Raw genomic sequence first — 19143 nt, forward strand, 5'->3', positions numbered from 1 at the left:
CTGGTTCCTAATGGTCCCTTCTGGTTCTAAAACTCTGTGAAAGCACAGGCAGGAGGAGGAGGAGTAGGGAAACTGTGGAGGCCAGGAGATGAACTAAAGGGAAAGGTAGGACTGTACTATACATTGAAAAACTCTCTTGCTCTGTTTTCAGCTTGCAAAGTCCTGATTTTTTTTTTAATTTTTTTTTGGTATGATGGCTGTGGTTAAAGAGTCACATTAATGCCAGGTATACTGGGGAAAGTCATTGCTTTTTCAAGTGAGTGACAAGAGGAATAGTTTCCAAATTTTGCATTTAAAGGGAAAAAGCATTTAAGCATTAAACAGTGATTGCTGAGAAACAGCTTCAAACTGCGCTTTCCCTAGGTATTTCTATTTTCTTATTCACAAAACAACTGAAAATCCCCATGCCATCTCAAGTAATGTATCCCAAAAGCTGTCATGCTATCGATGTAAAATGCAGTTTAACTCTTAGGAGATTTGTTTAAAAAACAAAACAAAACAAAACAAAACAAACCCCCAACAAAACCACCAACAACAAAACCCTGAATTTAATATTGCTAGTTATTGAGCTGAAGTGATGGGCCTGCTTACTTGGCGAAGCAAGAGTTGAGATGCAGATATGATCCAGAGGACTGGCAGACACAGATCTCCAATGTTCCAGACTGGTGATATTAAATTCTTTAGTTGTGAAAGGAGGAGATGACCAGATGGCTATTAACAACTTGTTTTGGTTTTTGAGGGAGCAAAGGTATTTCCCCGCCCTTCTTTTTTTTGTACTATGTCAATGCTGATTGCAAGGAAAGATGTAGCTGTTGCTTTGTTAGTATGTGGGGGAAAAAAGGACAAGTGCAATGTACCTGCTGGAGGCCCTGCTTATCTCAGGTGTTTTCTTTCTCTGTGTTGCTTAAACTGAGAAATCAGTCTTCATAACATTTTTGGTCTTTGTTGCCTTGGCAGCCCAGATTCCAATTCTGATCTTTCTTCTGGCAATGTGTGATGTTGCAAACTAAGCGTGGGAGGGCCACATGCAATCTGCAGAGTCTGTGATGTGCCCTGTGGCCCTCTGTCTTTTTATAAAGAGATATGGCCCTCAGAGACTACAGGTCCCAGCAAGCAGTGCTCCATTTTGATCTGATAAGAACATGCTCAAATCTAGATGTGCTTTGCATGTTAGGGCGTGCTAGCTACATGAGCCGCACCTCGGCATTCAAGATAAAGGTGGCTGCAGACTGCTCTAACCAACGCAAAGTAGGTGCAGCTCTGGCCACAGGCTGGATTTTTTTTTTTTTCTCTGTCCCTCAGTTTAAGGAATTGTCTTTTTGTTTCCTATCCAGTATTGCAATGGGATCCTGGTATATAGCATGATCGCTTATAATTTTGAATAACTCTGCTTTTGGTTTCTGGCTTCTCCCAGATGCTACTTTTACCTCCTCTAAGATGGCTGCCCTCATATGCTGTACAGGAATGGGCAAAAGTTTTGGAAGTGGCTGATTACTTCAAGAAAGGGTGTTGTTGCAAGACATCCAGCCCATTTTTTTCTTGCCAAAGAGACCTGTCTCATTCAGACAAGCTCTGGCTAAGCAGTCTGAAATTTGGGGTGGTTTATCTGATATGATTTTTTTAAAGTTTGTCCAATATGGGGAGAGGCTCTACCCTACTTTGACATGGACAGCTGAGGAAGGAGCTTTGACACACCTTTGGACATGAGCAAATTAAGACACCTGCTCTGAAATGCCTTCAGATTAAGAGTGCAAAAGCTGACTCTGCTTGGATGCAGTTCAGGATGGGAGCAATCCCTTTCTCCCAGTCTTAAGCTAGATACCTTACAAGATGGTTTGCATGTAGCTTACCTCTCTATAGCAATACCTTTCTGAGTCCTGGTCTTCAGCTGGGTCTGCATCTGAACAAGCAAAGACATGACCAGGTGTTACTTTGGGGTTTCACTGCATTTCAGATGTTTCTTAGGGAGTGTGTAAACCCTGGGTGACTCTTCTGAGATTGTAGTGTTTCTGTGTGTTTCTGGTGCCTGTTGTAAAATATGAACCCAAGATGTCAAGTGCCCTGAATTACCTCTCATATTTATTTCTTGCTTTGTAGTCTTGTTCAAAGAAAGTTCAGTAAAGAGCTTTTTTTTCATATTCTTTTAAAATCCAGATAAATATCACTTACCACCACAAGAACAACAGTATTGGATTGACCAAGAGGCCTGTTTGGCCCAGTATTCAATCTCAGTCCGTGGTCAATAACGGACTTGTAGGGAAAAAGTAGAAATGACGTTGTATGTGAGAAAAGAGCTACACATTGGAGTGCTTTCCTGCTTAGGAGGTTGGGCTTCCAAAGTTAGAAGTTACTGCTGGATAATGGTTATGCTTCAGTTCCTGCTGGCATATTCTCTGTCATCCTGCATCCTATGTATACACTTTTGCACATTTAACATAAAAAAACCCACCTTACTACTTGGATTTAGTTCTTTGTGTAGCTGTATGATATCGATACTACATGAAAAGCTGCATGAAGGCAAATCAGATTTTGTTACTCCTTCCTGCTTGATGTTTTGTATATTTTCAAACTTGGAGATAATTCTTAAGGCTGCAGTTTGGTCAGGTATTAGCTCTATATATAATTCTTATTGAACCCTGAGATCTGGCTTTTATCTCAATCTGATAAATAATGGAACCTTTGGCTATTAGAGTGAGGATAAATACGTAAATAAAGAAGAACAGTTAATGAATAAGTACCTGGTCAACAGAGATGACAGCAAAATAAAGATACCTGTCAAACACTCAGCACCATAAAAGTAAGCACGTTTGGCCTGATCCAACATCTGAAGAATTTCCACTGATTCCAAAGGGGTGCCTTGTTAGCCTGCATAATATGAATTCTTATCTCTGTATCCTTTTTTTTTTTTCCCCCCCCTTTCCCTTTTTAAGCACAGTTATGTTACTTGATTTCAATCCCTTCTGCAGCACTGTTTTCTGTAGAAACAGCTTCATGGAGAGGAGTGGCACCACAGTATACCGGGAACAGCCTATTTGGTAAAGCCAAGATAAATAGGTTGATCCAGTGCTTTTAAGGGAATAGCCAGCTATCGAAACATGGGTTTCTCCAGAGGAATACTGTAGTAAGGAAAGTCAAAAAGTCTCTGATACAGACTTTGAGGGGTCTCACCAGTCCTCTGTTCTTATTATAGGGCATACTTCTCTTGCTTTTACTGCAAGGCGTATTGTTTGGTTGATTTTTAACCAGAGCAAGTTTTAATGAATTTACACCTGCAAGTAAACCTATCAAACTGCTTCACTGACAAATCTATCATGGGATTTCTATCCAAGTCCCATTTTATACTGACTTTCTGGCAGACATGAGTCTCTTCCCCTAAGGCATTTAAACTGTGCTGTGTTTTCTACTCCTGGATATTCTCTTGCTCTCTCTGACTCCACCTCAAATATGTCTGTATCTTAGGACCTGGTTATCCTACTGTTGTCCCCTGATGCAATTACAGCATGATTAAAATATGCAGTATGGCTGGGACCTTGATCATGTTCTAACAAGAATATAACCTTAGACATATAGCCCAGTTACAGCATTGTAACGATGTCACGGAACAACCCTGCTCATCTTTGTAACATGGGGTGGGGCTTTAAATGCTTTTCCTTGGCGTATTTCTAGTCACACCACTTGCTATTGTTGCATTTCAAATGTCATTATCCCAGGTGCCTAGATCAGCCCCAGGGATGAAATTAGAAATACCCCTACACAGCCTTTCCAGCATTTTGCTGCTGTCTGCAGCACTGAAGGAGTAGTAGTATGCACTTTTTAGTTTCCCCTTATTGTAAAAACATTAAGTACTTGCAGAGTTACAAACTCTATTCCAAAAAAGCCCATATACTTATTTGTTAGATATTTTAATTCTGGGACCCTGAGCTCAGAGGCCAATCTCTAACTAGTAGTTTTCAAGAAGGACTTTTTCCTTAAGGACAGGCAGTCCACTAACTAAGCACTAATAATTTCTTAATTTGTTCACTTTTTGGCCCCTTCCTGGGAAGTGTCCAATACTATCCACTGTCAGAGACAAGATTCTGGACAGACCAAACAGATCACTGGTTTGTGTCGGTTCCACACATTTTATGTGTCATGCTTAAGTTATGACCCCTGAGACCATTTTATAAGCTATTGCAACTACAGAAGTATTAAAAAAGCCCAAAAAACCAAACACACATAAAACCCCAAAACCTGACTTTTCTATGTGCCTCCATTACCACATCTTGTTCTGAGCCTGTGGCAGATGGGATAGGAGGAAAAAAGTGATTTTCATTAAGTCCTTTTACTTTAACATCCTAGCTCTTCACATATCCTTGTTTAGCTATGAAAGAATGGGAGATGGCATAAAGAAGAATGGCAGATAAAAACAGGTCAGTGCCTCCAACTGGGAGACTTATTCTGCCACTGAATCTGTCATGAAAAAAAGGCACTGCACTCCAGATGCCCCTGTGGAGGAGGAGTGTTTCCTCATGACACTTTTAAATGTGTTGCATTGCAACAGTGCTTTCTTCCTATGGAGCATTGCTAAACACAGACGTAACCATGAGGTCGTGTATACTTGAGAGATTCCTTGTGCCCTGTAGTCACAGCTAACAGTGACAGCAATGGCCATCAAATCAACACTTCCTTATATGCTACATGTTTATAAACCTTGTCATTCTTCAGGCATCTCTCAAGTTCAGGACAAATATGCCTGCTATGTGGCATGGAAAAAACCCAATGTATTTCTTATCATTGTTAGGCTTCTTTCTTTCAGGGAAATAGCTTCCATGCAAAGTGGAATGAGATTTCTCAGAAGATGATATATGTTGGTAGTGATGTTCCTAACAAAGCCCTCTGTGAGTTTGTTTAGAGTTTCAGTGTCCCCTGGATTTTCTATATAGTTCTGCTCATTCCTGTGCCTGTGCTCTGCTATAGCAGCCTTTGCGACCTGGAGACCTTTCAGCCATATGCTCTAGGAGACAAGAGAGGGAAAACTTTCACAGAAGCACTGGTCAGAACAGTGTGCTATTCCATCCCTTCTGGGGCCGATTTCCATGTTTGCTTTGAATTTCTGTCATTTGACTTGACAGTCTTCATTTTTGGAAAATCTGAAATGTTCTGCAGAAAGCAGACACTCTCAAGAAGTTGTGTTTGGTCCAAAACTTGGTTTCCAATGAAAATGATCTTTTATAGAAGGTTTTGGGTTTGGACCTTTTTTTTTTTTTTTTTTTTTTTTTTGTGTGTGTGTGAGTTCTATTCACATGTTTGTTTCTTGGCTGGGATGTTTTTCTGCTGGTTTAGTGAGCTGAATCAGCTCTTCCAGGAATCAAATGAATACCACAGCAGGCACAAAGGGAGTAAGACTGTACCTCTAGAGCAGGAGAGAGAGGGAGTAAGTTTTGTTTTTCTATTCTTTGTTTCTAGCTGGAGTGCTTAAATAGATAACTTTTTTTTTTTTTAGACTTTTTCTGTGCACTTTTTATACCATTTAGCCAAGGAATTGTAACTGTGCTTTTTCTTAAGAGGGGCTTGACAACACTTTCACTGTTTTCAATGTAATAAATTGAGATCCCCTAAAAAGTGACACTTTAATGGGTACACTGATGCAAGATATTTTTCTTCTATGAAGTCTCTACAACCGTTTTCAGTATATTATTTGTGAGCAGGCATATTATTCAAGTCTTAGTGAGTAGTCCAGGAATCATAACATTACTTAGCAAAATAATCCTACAGTTTTGAGAAACAGACTTTAAGACAAGAGCATCTTAAACTTCACTTACATTCTCCGCATCATCTTAGCACAGTCAGACAGCCCCAAACATTTTATTTTCTTTTAAGATTTTGGATGTTTCTAGTCTCTAAACACCTCCAGTGTATGCTGAGCAATATGACTGCCATCTGCTTTGCGCTGAAGCCAGAGTATATGCTGGCACAATTTTTGCTGTAAGACAGACTCCACTGTGCTCATTCAGTACCAGTCCTGAGGGTGCCTGAGGCAACTCAGAGCTGCAGGCCAGGACGGGCTGAGAGGCAGCAAAGTGGAGCAGTGAACAACAAGTACCTGTGGGACTCCTGAACAGAAGGCAGTTTGGCTCCAGGTAGTGTCCTTTGCAGCCCCTGGTCTCCATTCTTTCACTAATGCCCGAACAAGTACTTGGGCTCTCCTCCTGCCAGGTGTTTCTTGGCTTCCATAGTTTTCTGCAAGCTTTTCTGTGTCCTTGGGCTTGTTTAGAAACAAGTAACTGTCCTACAAGAAAGAAATGTGTGAGGTCTGAAGCAGAAGCGCAGCATCTATGGGAGATCAGAGCAAGTCTAATTATTTTTAGGTTGAAATGTTGTGGGTTTACATCCCTGTCCAACACTGAGAGCTATGCTGCCTTATAAGATAGTAGGTTGTGGGTTTAGCTGCAAGAATCTTTAGCCATCCTGATATATCCAGTGACAACTGAATGATGCTGATTCATGAAGAAGTTGATATGGCTGGGCTTCAGCAGTCTGTGCTCAAGGACAGCAGCAATTGAGATTTGATTCTTGTGCAGTGCATGGAAAACTTGTTTACTCTCTTAATGTGCATGTGCACAGGTTAAGTTATAATCTAATCGATAATTCATGCTTTATTCCAGGAAGTGGCGTTTTGCTTCAGCGATTTTGTTTTTCTTTAAGGTGTTGACCAGTACTTTGGAATTTAAAACTATGTATCCTGAAGAAGGCATAGAAATGTAATTTGAATGCAAACTGTATTAAGCACTTACATCCTGTATCCTAGCAGGAATTTCACCAAACAGGGGAGGTATTCATTGAACTAGGAGCAAAGCAATGTCAAGTTGAGAAGGAAATTACTATGGAAATGAGTTTTAAAAGCCCGAGGCAGATGTAGGGAGAGGCACATTGTACCAGGAATTTTCCTCACACTCTCAAGCTTATATGGCCTTTCCATTACTTCAACAGCGGCATATAAGAAATCCTTGGCTTGGAACAGTCTCTGAATTTCAGCAGTTTGGTGCGGGCTGGCTTCCCCGTTAAGAGAAATTAAACCCAGCCTCAGCTAGGATTGGGGCATCTGCTTGTAAAGGAATGGCCTTGCTTGGGGCAGACCAGAGGTCCTTTCAGCCCAATGTTTTGTGTCTCTGTGGTCAGTAATGGATGCTTAGGAGGGAATGACAGAATGGGAGAAATATATTAACTGCTTTCCTACTATATTCTCCCAGTGCTTGGCAAGGAGCAGCTGAGTGGGTCTGTAGGTTTAATAGTCCTTGATTCTTTTGGGGTTTGTTTTTTTTTTTTCTTCCATAGATTTGTCTTTTTGTTTTAATTGTGCTTTTCGAGGATCCATATCTTGCGGCAATGAGTTCCACAGCTAACCTGCACAGTGTGAAAAACCTCTCCCATCTAATGATAATGTATAATGTCCCCCAACATTTTCATGTTTTAGAGAAATGGCAAATAAACTGCCTTTTCGTTTTCTCCATGCCCTTTATGATTATATAGACTGAGATCGTGTTTTCTGTTTAAAGATTTTTGAGCAACACAAAAGTGGATTTTTTGGCTTAGTTCATTGCAGAAAGATGGTGGTACAAGCAGAAAGTGATATTTTTCAGTAACAGCAGACATGTGCTGTAGTGTCTTCCCATAAATTCTGGAATATTCCTGAAGCAGTAGTGGATTCCTGATACACTCTGGAATGGATAGATTGCAAGTAAAGAGATATATGGCTTAGGGCAGGAGAAGAGAAAATGTTAATCATGTTGGCAATAATTGATGAGAAATGATTGTGTGGGAGAGGAAAACCGGTTGTTAATGTATAAATAAATGTATGTGTTTACAGGTTGTTGGGGGACTAATGGAACTTTGAAGAGCTCAGTCCATTCCAGTCCTTCAGACATTGAAAGGGAATAAACTGTAACCCCCCCACACTTTTTTTTTCATTTTGTTGCTAAAAATATGAAGGGAAGAGAAAGAAAAAATCCCAATAGACTGAAAAACAGGTTTCTGTTAAACCATCTGAAAAAATGAAAATACTTAATACAGCTCTTTCTTTAATATACTTGTTTTCAATCAAAACACTTTGTTATAACTATTCTAATCACTCCCAGTAACAGCAGAAATGTGAGTACCTGTTGCGGAGTTGTTCATGCTTGGCTGTGTCATTGGAGTTGAAATTATGTGACTGTGTACATGTTGAAAAGCTTAACAAAAACTGGTTTAGACACTGAACTAGGGAGGATGATACAAAGTGAGATTCCAGTGGGAGGCTGTCTCCAAGCCAAATACTGTATCTGAATAGCCTGGAAGTTTATCACTTGATTATATATCCAAGCTTTGTGGCTATCTGCTATAGCTGTGAGGCAGGATTTATATGCCAAATTTGGGGAATACATATTTGTTCAGAGTACAAACTCTTCTGTCTTAATGTGTCTTCATTTGGTACGTGTCATGGTTTAACCCCAGCCGGCAACTAAGCACCACACAGCCGCTCACTCAGTCCCCCCATGGCAGGATAGGGGGGAGAATTGGAAGAGTAAAAGTGAGAAAACTCATGGGTTGAAATAAAGAGTGTTTAGTAGGTAAAGCAAAAGCTGTGCATGCAAGCAAAGCAAAACAAGGAATTCATTCGCTACTTTCCATGGGCAGGCAGGTGTTCAGCCATCTCCAGGAAAGCAGGGCTCCATCACGCATAATGGTTTCTTGGGAAGACAAACATCATCACTCTGAACGTGCCCCCCTTTCTTCTTCCTCCAGCTTTATATGCTGAGCATGACATCATACGGTATAGAATATCCCCCTGGTCAGTTGGGGTCAGCTGTCCCAGCCGTGTCCCCTCCCAACTTCTTGTGCACCCCCAGCCTCCTCGCTGGTGGGGTGGGGTGAGAAGCAGAAAAGGCCTTGACTGTGTAAGCACTGCTCAGCAGTAACTAAAACATCCCTGTGTTATCAACACTGTTTTCAGCACAAATCCAAAACACAGCCCCATACGATCTACTATGAAGAAAATTAACTCTATCCCAGCCAAAACCAGTGCAGTATGTCTGAAGAGCAAGGAAGTGAGAGCTTGTGAGTTGGCAAATCCCAAATTTGTGTCCCTTTCCTGTATCACGTGCAGTAAAATTATTAACTTACCAGGCTCAGTTATGCAGTACTATCACTTTGTATATTGATATTAAGTATAATCTGTGGTCTGATTAAACTCCTGTCTGCTGGTATCTATTCACTGATTTGAATGGACGCTAGTTTGGACTCCAAATCCTATGAATCCTCCTATCTGGGAAGAATGTTTACTCTATTTTCCTCCTACTCAGCTAGGAAGGAAGGTGTGCATGAATGTTCATTTTCCTCTTCTAACTCTCTATAATGCAATAGATTTTTTTCAACACCTCCCCCAGTAATAACTTCAGAAACATCTGCATTATTCTTAAGTATAAAAAAACTATTTTAAGAAAGAGCATGTTAATTATTTTTTTAATCTAACTTTAAATGCCACTGACCTGCACATTGGACCCTGTCTATTATGCCAGAATCCCAGATTCAGGAGAGTCTGAAGAGGTACCTCTTGGATGGACAGCCTGGGCAAATCTGTCAGGCAATCTGGTTATCAGATTTGTTCAGGAAATGGAGGTGTGAGTGCCAAGGTGTTCCTTTGTGATCCTTCTGTAGCAATAATCCATGTGGGAGGACTTCAGTGTCAGTGTCTGTCCCATCTCCCTGCTGCTGATCAGTTAACAGTCTCTAATCAATAACTCAGAAGGTGCTTATGAAGATGCCTACAGGTAAGCAGCTAAGCCAGTAAGAATTTAAGAGAACTATGATCAAGGTCAGTTACGTTTTTAGTCTATTCTGATTTTTGGCCCTTGTCCCAGGCTCTGCCTCTGTGCAGTGTGTTGCCAATTATCTGAACAAGTCATAGTGCTGTGCAGTGTAAGAACAGAAAATGAGTTAATGAGGTCTTGGTGCCTTATCTCAAGTACTCTGCAATGTATCAGACTTGTTCCCTGATTACAGTGAGTGTGTCTCATGTCGCTCATGTGGCTCATGAAGGACTAACCTGGGAAGACCTGTTACTCTTCATGGGCCAGAAAGATCTGGGTTCCCTATGTCCTGGTGAGCAGGTGTGTAAAGAACTGAAAGGATGTAAATGGAAATTCAGTTCTCTCCTAGAAGAGAAATAAATGAACTGTAGGAATAACAGCTCTAACCAGTAGTTATCTCCATAAACTGCAAATTCTATAAAACTATAATCGTGTCCGCCAGTTAGTCATCTTCTAGTTTGTGTAGATTCATGGAATGTATTTATGGGCAGTTCCAGAACAGGCCACCCTGTACTTGCCCAAGTGTTTCACAGTATAGGAGGCATGTTGAAGCCTGTCCATTTTATTTTACACTACAGCCAATTACTGCATTTAATTATTCTTCTCCTACATCTCTGTATGTATTTCTCCTCAGCATTCAATAATTTCTTCTAGTGAAAGCCATTGTAAACAACAGGTTGATACCATGCGGTAGAAAACTTGCACTGACATCAATGGTGTTTGTTGCTTTTGAGCCTGTCCAGCCCTGAGAGCCCTCTCAAAATGTGCAAGACTTGACTTTAAGTTACTGGGTACTCTCAGCTCAAGCTGGAGTCAGGCAGCATGTCAGGCCTTTGCCAACAAATGTGCCTGCTTGTGAGAGTATTGGGAAGCCTAAACTTACATTAAAAAAGATAAAACTTCCAAAGACTGATCAAACTCTTTCCTCTGCAAGCTCCTGTCTTGCACAGCTCCACAGCCAGCTACAGGTACTGAGGCATTGTAGGAGGGCCTACATAAATAAGATTGTAAAGAGACTATGGGAGAGATGGTTGGATGGGGGAACCAGAGCTTGTGGTGTCCAGGTAAAGGCAAGAGTCAGCACAGGTACTTGAGAGGCAGTGGGGCTGTGCTAGCCAGCAGGGCCAGCCCTTCCAGCCCTTTTGTTTTTTTGTTTTGGTGAAAATCCAATTCTATGTCCTTTTCAAATGGTAGGTGAGAAAGTTCCTGTTTCCATTCTCAGGCTATCTCACAGTCTTGAAGCTGATTTTAGAATACAGGACTAAGTTCAACTGACCCATTTGAAATAAAAAGTAGTAAAAAAGAGGAGCCTTTCCACAATTTTTGTGTGTCTATGGACATAATACCCCAAATATCTCAGCCTTGGGGTTTTTTTTGTGAGCTCAATATTATTCAAACCTAGGAATTTTATTCTACAGTTTGTACAATTTTTCACATGCTCTGGTGCTCAGAAGGGCTTTCCATTCTGCTTTAGCCACCCAGAATTAGCAAATGTCGTGTCCAACCTGGCTTCCTGTAGTGATCTGCTTTCTGCATAAGGACAAGATGGGTTCTATGGAGCTATGGAGCCTATCAGTGCCCTGCAAAGATGCGTTGAGATTGTCCCTAGGCACTGTGGGACAAGAGCAGCTGCCTTTCTTGGAGACCCCAAGCCTGCAGCCTTTGAGCTCTTCCCCTTGCTGCCAAATGAGAACCCTAATGCAGATCTCCCTCCTTGCTGAAAAAACGGAGAATTAAGCTCAGATTTCCTGCTCTCTGTAACTTTAAGTTTCCATTTATAACAGACTAGTCTTCACATCTTGATCAGAATGTGAGATTTTAGGAAAATGAGTCTTTTTTCATGACGAGAAAGCTTGCAGCTTCTTCCCTGTAACAACCCATTGTTATGGCTGGGGACAGCAGGATGGGTTAATCGTGGCCCCATTTCTTGAGGTCTCCTGCAGTCATGATTTGTGAATGCCTGAGAATACCCCTGCTGAATTCTAATTGTTTGTGGCAGTCAGCACATGATTTCAAGTGTTTGGTCACAGCAGTGTTCGTTTTCTGGTCTTTTAATCTTTGATGGATGTTGCGCCTGGCTTCACTGATGTGGTTCACAACACAGTAGGCAGTGATTTCCTATAAGATGTTTTGTCTCGACTACAGAGGTGTGGAGTCCCTATACGATGGCCAATATTTATTAATGACATCCCAAGGTTTCTAAAGAGAAAGCTCTGCCATAGACCATTAGAACCTAATCTATTCCAAAATGTCAGATGCAGTTAAGCAAGAGCTATCTCGATTGCACTGAGACTTTCCTCATTAGTTCAGATTCTGATTAGAAGACTGATTAAAGGCTTTCTCTTTGTAAAGGTTCACTCTTTATCTCTGCAGATATCGTTACTATGTAAGACGTGATAGAGCTAGCTTAAGGCTCACGCAAATGCTAGAACTGAAAAGTATTTGTGTCTATGTGTATGCAAGGTCATTCATGCCCATACAGTGCACATGCATGTTTTTTAAAATTCCCTTAATTAGTAATATGAAAAATGTTCATTTCTGAATATGGATAGGTTGAATTTTGTTGCACCTTTCAAACCATTCAGCTGATATTATTAGTATGCACTTGTATAAAAGGTCAAATTTTCATGTCATGTGTAAAGCTGTAGGATTAAGATTTTAACAGCAATTTGGGGGTTGCTGGGATACAAAGTATTTTGTGCAGAATACTTAGTATCTGAGATCATTACTACTAGCCAAATTGCTTCCTGTGATTTAAACATTGCACTTGCTGTTCACTCTAAGCTGCATGATTGTGATAGTGCTGAAATATTCTAGGCTCCTCCTAGTTTTTACCTACAAATAGCATTAAGCTTTGGCATATGCCTTTAAATTTCTCATGATGTTCAGCGAAGATTGCAATTTCATATATAAGCTCTTAGAAGAAAGGCTTGTTGATTCATAATGTGTTTGTATAGTGCTTAGCACAATAGGGATGAGGTCTTTGGATATTTCTGGAGCCTAGATAATAAGCTGGCATTATCAAGCAATAAAAACATCCATGAGGCAACTGTCAAAGCTTCCAAATGATTTTGCAAGATGTAGTTCCTAAAAAATTGGAGCTTTCAACTTTTATTTTTGAGTATTTTGTAGTTAACTGCCTTGTGCATGAATCATTTTACAAACACCATGTAGGCTAATGGGAAATAAACCAGAAAATAAAGACAGCTTTAAGAAGTTGTATGGAAGTCAGTGTTCTTATAAGAGGGATTTGATTGTTGTTTCCAGTCTGGTCAGATTAATAATAACTAAACATTGCTGCCAGTTGATGGTTTGTGAATGCATGTTTGTATGTGAAAGAGAGAACATAATATTAAGTGGTCATATTGGTCCAGTTACCGCTGAACAGATAGTTTAATTACTGACAAACTTTAGCAAGGAGGCCACGCTCTGGAGGGCAGTAAGCATTAGTATACTGCTTCTGAAGTTGGCTTGTAGACCTTGGGGGAGTGTTGACCCTTTATGTGCCAAAGTAAATCTCAATCTTGTTCAATAATTAAAAAAAAGTTAATCTAGCTGTTTCATTGCAAATACTATGTAGGATATACCTTGTCTTATACAGCTGACAGGCTAGAAGTCTTGATTTTGCTTGTGCAAGGGACACTCATGAAAAAGTAACTGAAGCTGCCCTTTGGGCTCATGGATTTGATGAATTCTGGAAAACCTTTTGGGCTGATCCTTTTTGGGGTAGCGTTACCAGGGCTGCCAAAGATGGTAGCAGGGCCTCTTCTAGTGAGCTGTCACAGTAGCAGCATGTCATAGGATTAAGACAAAACCAGATCTTTCTACTGCAGAGTTGTCTGCTGACTAACTTCTAATTAGCTTTGCCAGATTGATCACAGACTTGCTGTTTGTTGACAGATCTCCGGCGAAAGTGATGCAGTTGTTTGTCAAAGGCTCTGATTTCTCTGTATTTCAGTAGTGGCGACCACTTAGTTAAACCCAAGTTTTCTGAATCCCAGGCTGGTGTTTTTATGCCTTGCTCTGTGTGACTTTCAATGAATCAGTTAACTTCAGCTAACATATAAAAGGGCAAGAAAAATTCTCAGTCGTCCACCCGTACAGCCCCACACACTCATATGCAGGCACACAGTTTGCGAATGCTATGTACCATTTTCCTCTTCTGGAACCTCGAGACTGTGTGTACTCTTCTTGAATGAAACAGAATAAATAATAGTGTGGATAGACAGCTGACCAAGGAAAGGAAAGCCTCAAGGGCTGTGACCACAGGTTGTTAAGATGCTGTGCCACAGACTTGAGGGAAGATAGTTGTGCTGTAATTTATTTCCCAATTAAAAGTTGAAGTCCTCCTTCCAATGCTGTTTTTCAGGAAACATCTACTCTGTGCAGCCAGAGTTTTTTCAGAACACCTGCAGCTGTTGATGACTTTAGCTGGGCTTGAGAGTGTTTCTGAACATCCGGTCTGGCAGTCTCAGTCTGGTGGTAGGTGTGTCAGCTGGATCCTGCAGAGCTTTTGCTAGTGGCAGACTCTGCAAGGCAGTATCTGTGCTTTTTCCTCCATGCCCTCCCAGACCCTCAGGGTGTGCTTCCAAAATGTGTTTGGCAAGCTTCAACCCATACCTCATTTAAATCTTAAGACCAGCCTACTGCAATATTATCTCCAGAAAGTAAGTGCAGAGATGCTCTACCAAACAAGGAAATGTTGACCCTATCAAATCACTGTGAAGCACATCCTTGGCTTTACTCAGCTGCTTTTACCTTAGTGCAAGAATAAGAAATTACAGGTCTAGTTAAACTTGTTCCTGTAACTGGTCTCCAAGGTTGGTTGATTCCTAAGGGATACCTTCAGTATTTGGAAATTCCTGAGTGAAGTGCTATCAAGTCAAGATAGAAGCTCCCTAGTCTCCTTCCCAAAGACTAAGGGATTTATTTAGAGACATTGACATTGCCAAAATCCTCAGCTGCCCTAGCTCTCTTGAAACTGCTAGGCAGCAGCAAAGTAAGTTGTGTCAGTGATGATTAAGGCACTTAATTCCAAGATCAAGGAATTATAAAGGTGACATCAAGTCATATTCGTGCATGACCCTTTCTGTCACATAAGAAACCAGGTGTAGCTCACCATCAGACCTGCTTCAGTACTTATAAGCTATATAATCTCCATCAACCCATGTCAGCACCCTCACTCTGGTTTATGTCTAGTTCATGAAGTAGGGTACAGATGAAAAGATTTTTGTCTTTGTTGTCTCCTGTAGGCACTGTTGGCACAACATAGCCTGATGTCAAATCTTCGGGTCTCTGACATTTAGCATGGAAACAGAGTCACAGGAAAGCAAAATGAACAACTGCTAGGAAATGGTTGGGAGAAAAATCAACCTGTGGTTGGCTTTCAAACTGCTCAGCTCTGACTTGCCTTCCAATGTAAAAGCAAGCAGTATTTAAGCATTTCTCAGAGTATGAAAATATATGATGCTGGATGAGGATCTTTGCTACCTGATATTCATCTTAACTTACTAATATACTGTGTCATCAGAAAAGTGGCACAGCATGGGCTTGCTTAATTTGAGAATTTACTGTTGTAGACATCTGTGAACGTATCATTGGGTGTATATATAGCACAGATCAAGACGTAGGATGTTGGAAAAAAAAAATTCTTGCCACAAGTTTGGGATGAACTCATTACATCACTGATGTGGAGCCAAGAATGAGTTAAGCAAAGTCTTCCCAGACAAATGTCAGTAGCAGCTCTACAATATCTCACATCATCAGAGATTGCTGGATTAGTCTCATCCTCTTAAAAAGACTCATTGTGCTTTTTACCTTTTTTTTTTTTTTTAAGTAGAGTTGCTGCACTGCAGAAAAAAATCATGTTGTTGGCATGGGTGTAGCTTATTAGTTTTAACGGCAATGAGTTATGCAGAATACAAAATGCTATTATGTAATTGCTTTGAATATTATACCATGACTTGAGAAATATGGGAGCCAGTATGATGAGTATCATGTGGGGTGGCTGACACTTTTCCTTTCCAATCCGAGGAAAAAAAAAAACCCCTCAGCTAGTTAGCATCAAAACTTTTTCCACTTGAATAGAAGTAGAGAAGGTTTGTTCCTTGTCAGGGTTCATAGACACAAAATCCACACATGAACTGGCTCCGTTGATGCTGATGGCAAAATTCCAGCAGACTTTACGAGAGCCAAAATCCGGCTCCATGTGGGCTTCAAAGAAAGCAAGTCTCCATACGGCAATGTGTTTGAGAAATAACTCACCCTTTGTGGAGGCACAGAGACCATGTTGGCACCATTTAAAACCTCAGAACAGGTACAAATTTAATTGTGACAAATGAACTATAGCTGATAACTTTCAAAAGAAAGGGGAAGATTATAGGGATAGATGATGCTAAAGAATATGTTTGAATATCAGGTTAATTTTACTAGCAGCTTGTTAACATCAGTGAACAGAAGTAGTCTTTTTGAGGTTTCGTGGAGTCGCTGTGTAGTTAACATCTAGAGGAACAGAGCCAGGGGCCTCATGTAATCTGTCGGTTCTTACCTGCTTTCCTCTGTATGCCAAGATGGCTCTTGTCAAGTCTTGGAGGGTGCGCAATTCCATCTGTAGTTTTCTTCTACACCTGTGGCCCTGCAGGCCCATTCTCCTACCTCCCTTTTTCCACAAAGGCTCAGCTAGATTCTCAGAGTACGGAACCAGTGCACCCATTCTTGTGCTGTAGGTTCTTGGAAGAGACAGACCCAAGCAGTCCTTTGTGATGTGCTTTGCGTTTGAAGTCTTGCTAAAATGGGAGTAATTTTCATAAGACTTCCAGTTAAAATAATCCTAAAACAGAGAAGGAAAAAGGTAGGGTAGACATTGGAGAGGAAAAAGCAAAACAAAACCTTTAATCAGTTTGGAGTTTGTCAATTTGTGGCTTACTAACCACACAGGATATTATTTTTTCCTTATGTGCTTTCACCATTGTGGCTTTATCTGTTGTCATCAGCAAATCTATCAAATGAAGCTCTGCTGTCTGTACCTAAGAATTACTGTACAGCACAGCTAGGACCTGAGCTGCAGTGTTCTCCAATAGACCACCTACAGCAGGAAGTATTGAAAAGCCAGAGTTCAGACTGTGAATTAATCATCAAGATTTTGCCCACTTTTATTCTGGCAACTCACTACTTCAGTGGAGACTTTAATTGGCTTCTTGACTGCAAGAGGGTTTTATGGATTAGGTCCAGACAAGTCCTGCGCTAGACAAAGATATGGTAAGCATTTGCTTAGGGCAGCAGATGCGTTGGGCAGTGACTATGAGCATGCAGCATACTTTGCCTAAAACCAGAGCCATGTAAAGCCAGGCTGCTGCTGCTGCCACTGGGGTGGAGTTTCATTTGACAGCGGCAGTTGTGGCTTTTTATCCCTCCTTTTATCCTAGTGACAGCAGGAGCAGCAAGCCTATGCCTGTAGAGCTTTCTCTTCCCTCTCTTCCCAGCTCTGCCCTTTTCCGATGCGTCTCGCCTTCCCACGGCCACAGCAGCCCTTCAGTCCTGGGAGCAATCTGTTCTGTGCACAGTGCTAAGGAGCAGGTGGAACAGGTCTGGGCCCAGGCTTTTGCATTTACAGATTTGCAAAGGATGATCATTTAGACGTGCTTCAGGGATACTTCACAATTTTTACCTGGGGTCCAGTGTGTCTCATGGGCTATGGAATACAAAAATTGAAACAAATGTATTTTTATGATACTTCTGACTGGATCTGAGAAGTGCCCTAACTATAGGAAGTACTGCAGGGGCAGTACTGAACACATAAAACACAAGTGTTATACATATAAGCAGTGTCATGCATAGTATATTGCTGTGCTGAGAAACGTGACAAAGATGTCTGTTGATAAGCCTGCATGCTAGAGCCATATTCACATCTGTATTCAATGTGTTTTGTATCACACTGGTTCCTCAAGACCATGGGTCACAAACTGTCGTACTTGTGTTGGTGTGTTGCATCTCATCCATGACCACTATTAGTGTGAAACATTTTCTTTTTTCTTAATTGGGAACTTAATGGATTTGAAATGTAGTAGTACAGGGATCAAATGTCTTAGGAATAAAAAGCAGTTGTAGGTTGTTATCTGTTCCCGTTTAAATGATTTTCCCTTTGCCTTTTCTCTTTGTATAATTGATCTCTTTAGAAAGGGGGATGTACCGTGAATGGAAACATGCCCCCCGCCCCCCTTCCCTGAGGTGGGGCAGGTAGTTGCTACACTGTAGAGATAGTAACCATGTTACTGTAGCATTCAAATTGGTCCAGGGCTCTTTTATGCTATCCTCTGTGAATAGACAGATATATCTGGCCCCTCCTAGCTCAAGAGATTTTTCTCTTCCTCACACAAGCCCTTAAATCATCATCAGCAGGGCGGAGATTAATGACACAATGAAGAAGGAGTTTCTGTAAACTGGTCGTAAAATGGGGACTCTTTAAAAAAAACTGGGGTTTCCCTCAGAAACTCTAGCATGCTTTGTTGTAGGAAAGGCAACAACAGACATGCATCTCAAACAGGGTAACTATCTTAGCTGGGGGAGTCCATCTCAGCCTGAAATGTATCCCAGTGCACTCAGAGGTTAGAGGAATGGCTGCCCTAGAAAGGCTGTAGATGAGATAGAGGCTTTGAGACTGTTGTCCATTGGTGTACCTTGAATGAGGTGGATGAGAAGAATGATTGATCAGTTGTCCTGGGCCACTGGGAGAAAACTGCAATATAAGCATACAATGTTTCTGTAGAGAAACTCACTTGTTTCTTGAATGTAACTAATAAGGCAGGGGTTTCCAAATTATTCTTGTAATTGGGATGTTCACATACTTTCTTTGATGTAAAGTTAGGGTGTTGTATTCTGGCTCCCAATGACCAAAAGTTACATTTTAGAATAACTGTTCTGGTAGCAGTGCTTAACAGGGTGAGCAGTCCTGATTATGGGAGGTACAGCAGAGATTCAAAATCCACCTCAAGGCAGGATTAAAAATACACAAAGCTGATGCTTTCTTCCTAGCCCCTCTGACTCTAGTAGAACTGCAGTGGTGAAGCTGGGAGGGAAGTTTGTGGTAAATTTTGATCTCTACCCTGCAGGCTTTGGTTTTTCAGTTTTTCTGTGTAACTGGATCAAAATATGATACCTTCAGAAATAATTTGAAGATCCACTGAGTCAGGTTAGGGCCGCTGTGCAGCGTGCTATTGGTATGGACTTACAGGAAAAAGCTGTCTTTGGCTGTGGCTCTAATTTATTCACTTTTATCGCAACACTGCAGTGCATCATATAAATGAGTCTGTTCTTTTAGCTG

Source organism: Haliaeetus albicilla, chromosome 4, assembly GCF_947461875.1.
Source record: "Haliaeetus albicilla chromosome 4, bHalAlb1.1, whole genome shotgun sequence".
Lineage (NCBI taxonomy): Eukaryota > Metazoa > Chordata > Aves > Accipitriformes > Accipitridae > Haliaeetus > Haliaeetus albicilla.